At 39.9% G+C, this 13,019-nt stretch overlaps 1 long non-coding RNA gene across 2 annotated transcripts in view; it reads right to left on the bottom strand.

Moving 5' to 3' along the window:
- Window positions 1-329: 329 nt before the first annotated feature.
- LOC144293725 (uncharacterized) overlaps window positions 330-13,019 on the bottom strand; it is a 42,277-nt gene continuing 29,587 nt past the window's right edge. Inside the window, exons 3-4 of one of the 2 annotated variants that reach the window (XR_013360956.1) lie at window positions 1,400-5,690; window positions 330-1,319 (exon numbers count right to left, since the gene is read on the bottom strand). This is a non-coding gene — a long non-coding RNA (uncharacterized LOC144293725). Of the gene's footprint in view, window positions 5,691-13,019 lie in introns of both variants that reach the window. The other variant, XR_013360955.1, reaches the window with a different exon arrangement.

Below are 13,019 nucleotides of genomic sequence, written 5' to 3'. Positions count from 1 at the left end.
CCGGAATCCCGGGATTAAGTCCCACATCAGGCTCCCTGTACGGATGGAGCCTGCTTCTCCCTCTGCCGGTGTCTCTGCCTCTCTGTGTCTCTCATGAATAAATAAATAAAATCAAAAAGGAAAGAAAGAAAGAAAGAAAGAAAGAAAGAAAGAAAGAAAGAAAGAAAGAAAGAAAGAAAGAAAGAAAGAAAGAAAGAAAGAAAGAAGAAAGAAAAAGAAAGAAGGAAGGAAGGAAAGAAAAAGAAAGAAAAGAAAGAAAGAATAGAAAGAAAGAAGAAAAGAAAAGAAAAGAAAAAAGAAAAGAAAAGGAAAGGAAAGAAAGGAACCATGAAAGTAATCCAGGAAAACACTGAAAGTGAACTTGCCCCTCAGCAAATAGATGAAATGAACCTCTAAGTTCTAGATGACACTAATGTATTCTAAACTCTTCTGCAGAGTTACATTGAGTAATTGGCCAGCAGAAATACCTGCATTTAATAAAGTAGGTGTCTGTTTAACCTTCAGTATTCAAACCTTTCATCAAGAAACAAAAAAAATTTGAGAAAACAGATGGTTACTTGGAAAAGAGCTAGCAAGAATGATTTGTGTGTCAATTCAGATCAACCAGGAAGCAGACGCCAAGATGGAATCAGATGAGCAAGAAATGTGTCAGGGGATATGCCATAATGCATAAAGGAGAGAGGCACCAAGGTGGCTCATTCAGTTGAGTGACTGACTCTTGGTTTCAGCTCAAGTCGTGACCTCAGGGTTGTGAGATTGAGCCCTGCATTGGCTATGGGCCTAGCAAAGAATCTACTTGGGACTCTCTCTCCCTCTCCCTCTGCCCTTCCCTCCTGCTTTCTTGCTATCCTTCTCTTTCTCCCTTTCTAAAATAAATAAATGAATCAGAAGAAGAAGAAGAAGAAGAAGAAGAAGAAGAAGAAGAAGAAGAAGAAGAAGAAGAAGAAGAAGGAGGAGGAGAAAATAATAATAATAATAAAGGATAAAGGATAAAGGAGGGAAGGAAGAAGAGTAGGCCAGGAAAGCCTTCAGATCACCATGCAGGCCTGACACCTGTGAATGGAGGAAAGTGAAGGAGAGAAGAAGATTGGGTAAAGTGCCTCAGCCTGCAGCACAGCTTGAAGAAAGTCCTAGCCAGAATGATGGGTAACTCCAAGTCATAACTAACCATTAGAGGTGTCCGGGATGGGCAGGAATGGCTCAGCTTCAGCACACTGCTGGGCCCAGTCACTGGCAGACAGATGGTGGCCTTCCCCGTGTGAGCGACATGGTAGTTCCACAGGTGTGGCTGGAGCTGTCGGCTGACTGCTGGAGATTGTCTGTTGAAGGGAACCCTAAGGGGTGAACTCACATGGCTTGCATCACAGCCTACATACAGACTACAAACAAACAGACTGACCTCTCCATCCATTTCAGGATGCAGTTCTTCCATGGTTCTCAAGGACCTCTCTCCTGAGGGGAAACAGAAGTAGTTAATGAGACAAATCACAGTCCCTGCTGTGGCAGTTGGTCTTGAAGCCAGAACCGGTATTTATCTTCTCTCTCAACTCCACTATCCACCCTAAGGTCTCCACAGTCTATGCCATCTCTTCTGCAAGTGCTGATGGCTTGCTCATCTGGTGGGGCAACTCAAACCTTCATTTTAAGGGGGCCCAAGTCCTTGGAATCATATCCCTTCTCAGACTGGGGCTGCTGAGTATGTCCATTCACAGTTACAATGGGGAAAAATAATCCCCAGAGGTACCAAGTGGATCATCTGGTTGTGCACACTCCTCCCTGCCTACCCCCTCATATAGTAGCAGCCTTTACCCCTCCGGCTGCACAGGAACAGTGATCCCAGCCAGAATGACCGTGACTCTTCATGCTGTTGGCCCCTGGACACAGGAGTCTACAGTGCATACATGGCATTCACAGATTATAGTTAAGTGGTACAGTTCCATCCCCTAGCAAGTGTGCGCTCCCTTTGGGGATCTGGACCTCTAACCCCATAGATTCCAAAGCTGTGAAGATGGGAAGCACAAAGTTCCCCCAGTGGATCATTGGAAGTGATGTTAATTGGGTCCACTTTTGCTTCTACCCCTTTGTTCTTAGACTCATGCATTCTTCCTATAAGTGGTATAATATCATATAGGGGTCTTTGATTTGGTGAATATACTGCACCTGAAGGGTGGCATCTCATCCCTACAGAGCCCGGCCTGTAAGCCAATGCCTTTGCTGTGCCTTCACTATCAGTTCAGCTAATTCTGAATATTGCAGTATATAATACAGTCAGTGGATTCTATAGCCACGGGGTCATTTCTGCACCACCTTCACTGCGAAGTGAGTTCCCTGGTCAAATGCTATGTTGTGTGAGGTTTTATGTCATTGGATCAGGCATTCTGTAAGCTACCAGAAAGTGGTGCTAACTGAGGCTCTGTAAGCACGAAAGGCAAATCTATACCCAGAATAAGTATCTATTCCTGTACGGACAACCGGATGGAGGGGGCCTGCTATAGTCAACTTGCCAAGTGGCTAGTTGGATTCTTCTAGGAATAGTGTTATATTTGAGGCTCTCTCTGTTGTTGCTACATTGAACATTTATTTATTTATTTATTTATTTATTTATTTATTTATTTATTTATTTATTTTTATTTTTATTTTACATTGAACATTTAGAAGTAGCAGGAACTAGATTGGCTTTGGTAAGTGGGAGCCCATGCTCTTGGACACACTCATAGCTTCTGTCTCTGTTACTTTTCATTTGTCTATCATGTCAGTTCTAGGATAGTTGATGGCGAAGACTGGCTGACATCAGCTAGCCAAATCCATTTTGTCTACTTGTTTTTCTAGTGCCTCTTCAATGGTGAACACTTTTAAGTGGGCATTAATCTGTAACACAAAATCTTCATGCTTCATGCCTGCTTTCACTAATCCATCTACGTGCTTCTTCTGATCTCTTGGTCTTCAGTGTCCCAGTCCTTCCCTTTCAGGGTCACTGCACAGGAAAGTGTATATATTTGCATCTCAGGCAGGCAGTCACCTCTCCTTGCACACAAAGTAAATAACCTTGAAATCCTTGAAGCTCTACTGATTGGGAAGTTTCTGAGCCACTCTCCACTTTGGTTTTGCACCCACGTACTGAACCAACTGATTCATAAACCAGTCTTGGGGTTTTTCCCCCCACTGGTTGGGACCCTACAGAGAATGAGGGCAGCTGGTATATCAATGGTGGATGACACAAGGTCTGGGACACCTGCTCTTGCAGTTTACTTATGCCCTGTGATCCTGTTCAGCCTCAATCCCAGATGTACCACTACTCTTGGGCCTGTCTAGCTGTATGACTTGCTGGACCCGATAGAAGCCAGCTTAGAATAGGCAGTTCTACATGCATACTCACTTAGTGCTCATGGGCAACTGCTCTATCTCCACCAGGTCCTGGTAACACCTCCAACAGGTCCAGGAGCTGTTCTCAAAAGGTGTATAAATCTCTACTACAGATGGCATGGCCTTGCTCTAGAAGTCCCAAGGCCTATATTGTTATTCTCCCACTGGGACTTAGTATAAATCCTACACTGTATCTTTTCCTGCCTCCAACACTATTATGCCAGGTAGTGTGATAAAGTAACAGGGTTGCTCACATCACAACCTGTACTTGCTCTGGAATCATTTCTAGCTCTGGGTCTCTCCCTTAAATAAAGCCTTCCATAAATCTCAGTGTTTGGGCTGCAATAACATTCCTACGTATGGAATATGTTGCCTCTTGTATGTAAAGAGACCCACCAGGTATCGTGTTTCCTTTTTTACAGTAGGAGATGCGAGATATAGCACTCTATGTTTTGCTTTAGAGAGGTTATCCCAAAGTACCCCTGACTACTGAATCCTTATAAACTTTACTCAACTGGCAGATTTGTGGATCTTCATGGAGTTTGTCTCCCATCCCCTGGTGTGAACGTGTCCTACCAAGGCTTCCAGCACACTAGCCACATCTTACTCATTCTGCATAATCAGCACAGTGTCACCGATGTAATGAATCAGAGCGATGTTCTCCGGGATGTTCAGATGATCCAGATCTATATATGAGCTATATATAACAGAGGGTAGGAGAGTTAACTTATCCCTGGGGAGAAAATATAAATAAATGTTGTACCTTCCACATGAATTCTGTTTCTGACCTTCTTTTCTAATTGGAATGGAAAACGACCCCTTGCCAGATCAACCACTCATACCAAGTGCTTGAGGCCTTATCAGTTTGCTTTGGCAAGGATAACATGGCGGGCCCAGCGGCTGCAATGGTGGCTGCTACTTGGTTGAGCTTGTAGTAATCTAGTCATTTTCTGCCATTCAGATTGGTAAATTGAGCAGAGATGTGATAGTGACTGCCCACGTTCGTGCTCACTGTAGTGGCAGCACTAATCTCTACCACTCTCCCCCAGTCCCTAGAATGCAATATTGGTTTTGATTTACTGTCTGGCTGGGAGTGAGCAGTTTGGTGGGTGCCATTTCAAAGGCTTCTACTTGGCCTTATCCCCGCATGAAAGCTTTCACTCCACAGGTTAAGGGCCCGATATGGGATTAGTCCTATTGCCAAGTGTGTTGATCCCAGTTACATACTCAGAGAGATGGATCTGCAGACCTAGGGAATCTGCTCTGAGTTAGACTTTAGTCAGAACTCCATTTATTTATCTGGTTCCCATATCCCCATATCTAGCTGTAGGCAAAGGGGCACAACAATACCTCAGGGTTCCAAATATCATTACCAGCTGAGAACTTCCATGTAATAATCCATGAAATGTCTGAGTATCCTTCTTTCTCTAGTATACGGTCACCTAAGAAAATAGCCATAGACTGCTTTGGAAATGACTGACAATCCTTACAGCATTACTTGCCATAGGGTTCCAGGGTCCCTACTCCTGAGGACTGGCCACCTCTTCAGTCGGTTGGGCTCCTGACTGACAATTGGCTCAGATCCAGGAACTGAGCAACAGGCTGTGATGTTTTATTGGGGTAACCAGTGTTAACTTCCTGTTCCTTTATTCTTGTCTTATTCTGATTATAGATGTTAAGCAGCATCCTTCAGGTTACAGACAATATCTAGAATGTGAAGAAGGCTAAGGAATATTTTAAATACTGTCACCAGATATCAAAGGTGACTCATTTAAAAAGCAATCTTAATACTCCAAAATATTTAAAGCCATGAACTTCCACTTCTAGGTACAAACCAAACAAACGTTTACATATGTTTTCCCAAAGATATATATGAAAATATATATAGTTCATAGCACTAAAACCTCTGAACTTGAAAAACCCAAATATTCTTCAAGATATATTGAATACATAAATGATGAGGCACTATGTGGCAAAAGAATGTAGAATGTAGAATGAACAAACTATAACTACAAACATTGTATGATCTAACCTCTGAAACCACCACCCAGAGTCACTTTGCTACATTCTGTTGGCAAAAAGGTCACAGGTTTAATGAGAAGGATATAGATGCCACCTCTTTTTCTTTTTTCTTTTCTCTTCTCTTCTCTTCTCTTCTCTTCTCTTCTCTTCTCTTCTCTTCTCTTCTCTTCTCTTTTCTTTTCTTTTCTTTTCTTTTCTTTTCTTTTCTTTTCTTTTCTTTTCTTTTCTTTCTCTTTGAGTAGGCTCCACACTCAGCATGGAACACAATGTGGGGCTTGAACTCATGGCTCTGAGATCGACCTGAGCTGAAATCAAGAGTTGGATGCTTAAGCCACCTAAGCAGTCTGGCTAACTCTTGATCAGAAAAGAGCAAGATCACATGGTAAGATGAGCAGATGGCATGAGAAATAATGAGACTGCCATGTTTGGAAAATATTACCTGTCACAGTAAGTTTCTTTCAATAATGTTGAGTACATGCTAGTTGAGTGAATACAAGGTATCTTTGTTATCTGAATATTAATTCTCAGGAGCTTCACTGAAACACTGTGATATAGGAAAGCAAAAGCCACCATAATAAAAATATTCACTAGGACATCTGGGTGGCTCAGTGGTTGAGCATTTGCCTTTGCCTCAGGTCATGATCCCGGAGTACCGCATCTGGCTCCCCACTGGAAGCCTGCTTCTCTGTCTGCCTATGTCTCTGCCTCTCTCTGTGCCTCTCATGAATAAATAAATAAAATCTTAAAAAAAATCACTAATACACACTCAAGCCTCTTTCTCCATTTAACAGTGTAAGTATCTCTGATTATCGGAAGTGGTTTTTATCCACCTACACTATGCAAAATGAAAAGTTAATTTTTGCAAAAAATAAAAGATTTCATTAAGTCAGTTATTTTTAGAGTATACAGTAGCCCCCACTTATTCACAGAGACTATGTTTCAAGACTCCCAATGGATGTCTGAAACCAAGGATATTACTAAATCCTATATATACTATATCTTTCCTCTACATGCATACCTATGATAAAGTTTACAAATTAGACACAGTAAAAGATTACCAACAACACTATTAATAAAATAGAACAATTATAACAATACACTGTAGTAAAAGTTAAGTGGATATGGTCTCTCTCCCTCGGAATATATTATTGTACTGTATTCACCCTTCTTATGATGACGATAAAATTCCTTGTGATGAGATGAAGTGAGGTGAATGATACAGGTATAATGACATAGCAGTCGACTACTATTGACCTTCTGATAATACGTCAGAAGAAGGATCAGTTGCTTCTGGACTACAGTTGACCATGGATAAGTGAAACCCCAGAAAAACTACCAGATTTGGAATCTTGTGTAACTGGTAGACCAATTAACAACTGGGAAAAAAAAAAATCAACAATGATCATATGTTAGGGGAATTACTTGGAAATCCAAAGATTAAGAAAAGCAGTAGGGAAACTTATTGAAACCCTTTGATTATTTCTGCATGTTAAAGTGAAGGGTATTCTGTGTGTTGTTAATTTTTGCTAGAAAAGTTATGTGCCCTAAAAAAAAATTTTAAAAAGCAATACTTGACCCAGTTTTTATAGATTTCAAGGACTAGCCCTTCATTTCTATAATAACCTAAATTTGGTTATGTATAAAATAAAATTATTTTTATAATTTTTTAGTTCTAATAATCAGATATAGTCTAAGTCAAACTTCTTCCTGTGAAGTTTTGAACCCTTTTGAGTGGATTGATTTCAGTGGCTTTTTTTCCATTACCGAGAAATAGCCTTCCTATAATCTGCATAAGCTTTCATCCTTCTCTGGAGATGTATTAAAATAACATTAAAATTAAATTAATTTCAGTGATGTATTTTCACAGCTTTCTTAGAAAGTCTATTATATCAAATGAAATTAAACCTGAGATCTTCACGGGAGTATTAGTTTTTTCTTAGATATGAGAACAAGATGAATCTGTAGTTATCTGCTAGATACTGTTTCATCAAACATTTATGGATCACCTGCTTTTTTTTCAAGGCAGTGGGCTAAAGCACTGTGGGAATTATAAAGATAAACTGACTCTGTGATGAAAACATTAACATATGTATTTTCATCCAAGGTCACTGGAAGTTTACACCACTGTGTCTACCACCACCGCCATCACCTCCACCATCACCATCATTACCTTCACCACCACTATTACCACCATCATCACCTCTACTGCCGTCATCACTGCCACCACCACCTCTACCATCATTACCTCCACTACCACCTTCACCACCACCTCTACCATCATCACTTCCATTATCACCACTACCACCCTCATCACCACCACCATCTACAGCACCATCATCTCTACCATCATCACCACTACCACCACCAGCAGCAGCCACACAGATCTAACAATATAAAACACATTTATTTAAAAAATTGGAATTAAATAAAGAACTTAACTCTAAAGTAATTTGGACAAGATCTCTCATTCATTTAATTCAGTTGTATTTCTCTCGGCAAATATTCCATATCACCAAATGATATGCACCCCGTATCACCCCGTTTTCTGGGTGAAATGTACTGAAATTTTCAGAGCTGGTTTTTCAGCATTCTGACATGCTAAGAGGAAATTTTAAGTGTGAAGGACTCATAGAAATTCCAAATTTTCATTTCTTAGATCAGGACAATGAAGCTCAAAGAGGTGAAGTGACTTAGGAGTCACTGTGAGTAGACAAGGACAGATCAAAATAAGAACTCAATCCTCAAGATGTACTCACTGCCCAGGGTCCTCTCTCCTACTGACTCCTTGGAGTAGGAAGACCAAGTAAAGACTACCATCAGTTGTGCCTGAGGATAAAGTTATCACACCTCTTAGGCAGACTGAAACTCTCTGAAGAAAAGGAGAAAGTGCAAATCTTCTCCCAGGAGACCTTTGTTAGCTTAATTTGTGTGGCCGGTTATGTAAATGAAGAGGCCTTGCAAGAGGATGGGGTCAAGAGTTTTCTGGGGGTTCAGCTTGGTAATGCTGCGTGGCCTGGAAAGAAAATGATACTTTGCACTTGCATAATGCTTCTCATCCCTCCAAGAATAACAAATGCAACTTTGTAGTTTCAGCCAAATACTGCAAAGTACTTCACAAATGTTTAACTCAGGAATCCTCTGAACAACCAAGAAAGGAAGACTTCTGAAAGGAAGGAAGAAAACAGCTCTCATTCTCATGATTCAGGGAGGTGTCTAAGGTCAGATAGATTCCTACACCTAGCTGAGACACCACCGGCAGGACTCTAGACATGCAAACACATTCCTTTTTGAACACTTTCTAAAGTGACCTGGACACGGGATTTTGAAACGAGCAGAGGTGGACCAAAAAGCCCCTGCTTGTTCTTCCAGCCCAACGAATCTATGAAGCTTTTCACAAGAGGTTTGGTTCTGAGGCTTTCTTTAAAGGTTCTTGGAATTCTCTTCAAAGATTTTTGGGATGTCTCCCGAAAGAATTTATTTTTTAAAGATTTTATTTATTCACAAGACACACATACACACACACACACACACACACACACACACACAGAGACAGAGACATAGGCAGAGGGAGGAGAAGAAGGCTCCATGCAGGAGCCCAATGAGGGACTCAATCCCAGAACTTTGGGATCAGATCCTGACTCTCAACCGCTGAGCTGCTCAGGCGTCCCTCCTGAAAGAATTTTTTAAAACCATGAATCCCTTGACCAAATTGCTAGTTGACATCTAAAATATTTCATAGATTTAAGTAATTGCAAAGGCTATAATTTCCAGCATATTATTAATATATGTCTTTTAAATTATAGTTATACTTTTTAAAAAATATCCAATTGAATCTAGAATCCAAACAATTTGATGCCCATCATCATCCATTTACACCCATTTACACCTGGATGGCCAGTTGGTTAAGCGTCTGTCTTCAGCTCAAATCATGATCCCAGGGTCCTGGGATTGAGCCCCACGTTGGGTTTCCTGCTCAGCAGGGAGTCTGCTTCTCCCTCTCCCTCTGCCACTCCTCTGCTTGTGCTCTCTCAAATTAAATATATATATATATATATATATATATATATATATATATGCATATACATATATATAAACAACTACTTTAACAATCAGAAATTTTATATCATTCTCTTTTCTCCTTAAGCTTGTATTCTTATACCACTTCTCCTATGTACTTTTATCTATATTATTGTGTCCAAAGATCTTCTTATTCATTATTATATTTTTCTGCAATAAAAATGTTTGTAAATTAAATTTTAAACTTTATGTATTTTTGTTAGGCTGAGTTACAGTAGCAAGTAGGCCCAAGCATATAATGGCTCAACACAAAGTTTACTTCTTTCTTACATGATAGTCTTGGTGTGATGCTCAAATAAACAAGGTGCTCTCTTCCACACAGTGATTAAGGGACCCAATCTCCTTCTATTACATGGCTTTGCCATTGCCCTGAACAAGGATCTAGCTTGCTGGCCTACTTTTACATGCCCTGGGTGCTAAGAATAGATTTATATTTTTAAAGGGCTATTTTGAAAAGAAAAAAAAAGGCAAAATATGAGACAGAGGCCTTATATGGCCTTGTCAAGCCTAAAATAGTTATTGTCTGGCCCTTTACCAAAGTTTGCCAACCCCTTTCCTAGAGCCTCATTCTTCACTGTATCTAGCTGGTAGAAGAAGCAAAGAGTATGTGAAAGAGATTTTATGGTGACAGTCCTGGAAGTGACCCACATCACTTCCACTCACATTGGATTGCTAGAACAATTACCTGGCCATACCCTACTGCAAGGAAATTGGGAAAATGTAGGCTAGCTATGCGCCAAAAAGGGGCAGAACAAATTTTAGGAAGCAACTAATAGAGTCTACCTTTGTCAGGCTCTAACGCATCAAAAAGAATGTTATCGGGCAGGCTGGGTGGCTCAGCAGTTTGGCGTCTGCCTTCAGCCCAGGACCTGATCCTGGAGACACTGGATCAAGTCCCACATCGGGCTCCCTGCATGGAGCCTGCTTCTCCCTCTGCCTGTGTCTCTGTCCCTCTCTCTCTTTCTCTGTGCCTCTCATGAATAAATAAAGAAAAAATCTTTAAAAAAATGTTATCATTATAATTATCAGTTGTGTAAAATTTATCAAAATAACGCACATATATGATGGATTAAGATAAACATTAAACAAGGGTGCCTGGGGGACTTAGTTAAGTATTCAACTCTGGATCTCAGCTCAGGTATTGATCTCAGGTCATGAGTTCAAGCCCTGTGCTGGGCTCCATGCTGGGTGTGGAGCCTATTTAAAAATAAATAAATACATACATACATACATTACACATAAAAAAGGAAAATTTTATTGAAGATTCAGTTCTTTTTTAAAAGATTTATTTATTTATTTTAGAGAGAGGAGAGAGAGCATGCACGACGGTGACGGTCAGGGGAGGGACAGAGGGAGAGGGAGAAAAATCCTCAAGAAGACTCCACACTGAGCAGGAGCCTGACTCAAGGCTTGATCCCAAGACCCCAAGATCATGACTTCAGCCCAAGTCAAGAGTCAGATGCTCAACAGACTAAACCATCCAGTCACTCCAGAGGTGTATTTCTTAATCAGATGGATGAGACTGTTGTGTTTTCAATTAGTTCATATGTCCCAAATTAGAGCATCAGTTTTATTTCTACTTTTCATTTTTATAAATGTTATGGCCAAGAAAATTGCACAAGAATAAGAAAATAGGAATGGAAGAAGTTTTTTTAAAAGGCAGTCTTAACTAAATTATTTAAATTTATTCAAATCATCAGCTAACAACCCAGCTAAAGACTCCTCTAATTTTATGAAAGTTTTTTATTAGAAAGAACTTGACCTGCAGGATGACTTGGTAGCCAGTTGTAAAAGCCATTCACATCTGCAATTTCCAGGGAGTTTGTTAAAAATTTCTACAAAGATTTATCTAACAACTACTTCTGTTCTCTTCCAATTGGAAGAGGTGCCTTGTTGGGACACCTGGGTGGCTCAGTCAGTTAAGTGTCTGACTTTGGCTCAGGTCATGATCTTGGGGTCCTGGGATAGAGCCCTGCATCGGGCTCCCCACTGAGCGAGCAGTCTGCGTCTCCCTCTTACTCTGCCCCTCCTCCTGCTTGTTCTCTCTCTCACTCTCTTTCAAATATAATAAAAATCTTTTTTAAAAGTGCCTCATTGGGATCCCTGGGTGGCGCAGCGGTTTGGCGCCTGCCTTTGGCCCAGGGCGCGATCCTGGAGTCCCGGGATCGAATCCCACGTCGGGCTCCTGGTGCATGGAGCCTGCTTCTCCCTCTGCCTGTGTCTCTGCCTCTCTCTCTCTCTGTGACTATCATAAATAAATAAAAATGTATTTAAAAATAAATAAATAAATAAAAATAAAAGTGCCTCATTTACTTTGTAAATAAAAATATTGATTTTAATATATCTTTCCCAATACATTACTTTTTAAATGCTTTTATTTTAAGACATTTAAAATATTTTTGTCAGAAGCTTGGGCTGCTGATCTAGCTCTTTCAACTTAATAGGAAATACTTTCCATACAGACTAATTGGAAAAGGAAGTCCTCATTGTCAAAGCAATCAGCTAAATCAGACTTATGTTCTGTTGGAAAAGTCTGAATTTATTTATAAATTCCAATAAGTAAGTTAAAATGTAATTTGAGGAATAGTATGAAATCACTGAAAAATCACGGAACACATAAGATAAATTACTAAAAGCCATATGTCAGGATATACACCTAATGTAATTAATTAATGTATCCATTTAAAATATGCATAAAACTTATCCTGGTGCTCCTTTGGTAAATGTGCATGTCTGCAGGTAATGAATTCTGGGGGGATTAAATAAAAATCACACATAAAAAATCAGAGAATAATCAATTAAGTTTTTTAAAACTTGGGAAGCCTGAGTAGCTCAAGGGTTTAGCATCTGCCTTCAGCTCAGGGCGTGATCCCGGGATCCAAGATTGAGTACCACATCAGGCTCCCTGTGAGAAGCCTGCTTCTCCCTCTGCCTACTATGTCTTTGCCTCTTTCTGTGTCTCTCATGAATAAACAAATAAAATCTTAAAAAAATGTTTTAACTTATTACATTCCAATGTTCAATAAAAAAAGAGAAAGTATGAACAGAAAAACTAGCCTGATGGTTAGCATATAATTTTATACTGTGTTAGTAAGAGTGAGAAAATATAATGTTTTAAAAGAATAAACGAGAATTGACTACCACTGGAAAAATATTCCCTGATGTCATTTCATATATGTAAGTTTTAGTTACTCTATTCAACGTGGCCCATATAATATAAAGAAAGCACATGAAAATTTTATCCATAAGCTTTATTTAGCATATTAGAGAATGTAGTAGTCTCAGAAAACATTTCAATTAAATTTTTAAACATTGCATATCACCCCCTCAGGTTGCACAGGTTTAGAGAGCATCATTCACACCGTATTCTAAAAAAGGTGAACGACACTCAGGAATGTGTATGAGAATCAGACATGTGTCCCATCTAGCTGTGCCACGCAGCCCTGTTTGAGCATCAGAAACCTGCACAACTTCTACTATGCATAGATGATTCTTTCCAACTAATAGTACCTCCTATGGCTGAATTTTGAGAATAACTGAAAACAAAAAGAAGACAC

The sequence above is a fragment of the Canis aureus genome, chromosome 22, assembly GCF_053574225.1.
Source record: "Canis aureus isolate CA01 chromosome 22, VMU_Caureus_v.1.0, whole genome shotgun sequence".
NCBI classification, from domain to species: Eukaryota; Metazoa; Chordata; class Mammalia; order Carnivora; family Canidae; genus Canis; species Canis aureus.
This window is presented reverse-complemented; position numbering and strand designations above follow the sequence as displayed.